Source organism: Alexandromys fortis, unplaced genomic scaffold (assembly GCF_014885135.2).
Source record: "Alexandromys fortis isolate MF-2015 unplaced genomic scaffold, M_Fortis_MF-2015_v1.1 scaffold_229, whole genome shotgun sequence".
Lineage (NCBI taxonomy): Eukaryota > Metazoa > Chordata > Mammalia > Rodentia > Cricetidae > Alexandromys > Alexandromys fortis.
The window spans coordinates 1,631,876-1,632,788 of record NW_026068122.1 but is presented as its reverse complement, the minus strand read 5'-3'; positions in this window follow the sequence as shown (position 1 = coordinate 1,632,788).

Sequence of the window (913 nt, the reverse complement as noted above, 5' to 3'; positions counted from 1 at the left end):
GATGAACCTGGGATGTACTCACTCATAATTGGTTTCTAGAGATAAATAAAGGTCAGTGAGTCTATAATTTGATCTCCTAAAGAAGCTAAATAAGAAGGTGATCCCAAAGAAAAACATATAGCTATCCTCCTGATTATGGGAAGTAGACAAGATTGCCGGCCAAAAAATGGTTTTCTTTGATTTATGTTTAAAAACCACTCATGAGTGAGTACATGTGATAATTGACCTGGGAGCCTGCCAGAGGTAACAGGTTGCCTTATTTGTCCCTTTTTAATATACATTTATTGGTCCAATGTTGGCCTCTGCCATATCTTTTGCATAATCTAGAATTTTGGGATCTTCTATTTGGGTGATTCCCATGAGAAACATTATTTCTAGGAAAATTCTGTCTATATTCTCTTCTCATATGGCCTATTCTATCACAATTAAAACATTTGGTATTTTGATGTCTCTTCATACCTTGGGAAATTGCTTTTCCTACCCAAACCTCAGTGTTATAATCAAAGGATGTAACATTGCATGCAAGATCCATTCATCTGTTGGTACTGATCTGACTTTTAAGTGTCCAAGTATCTTTCACATTCTAAATTAGCATCTTCAAAAGCCAGAAATTTGCTGTACTGAGGAGATCCATTCGGAGTGGTGAGTGTGTGGCTGCCCAGGCAGATGGTCCCAGGAACAGAGCACAGGACCCCTGTAATTCCCTTAATATTTCGGGCCATCCAGTTGGCCATCTCCTGGGCTACTGGCTTTCTTTATTTACCCTATCCCATCTTGACCCAAGAACTCCTTTTCGTCTACAGGTTCCATGGATCCAGCAACTCAGCCAGCTTTGGGGCTCAGGGTCTGGGGAGCCAGTGGTCAGTGCTCCTGATGCAGGAATTTCTCTGTTCCATACCACCCTCCCACCCAC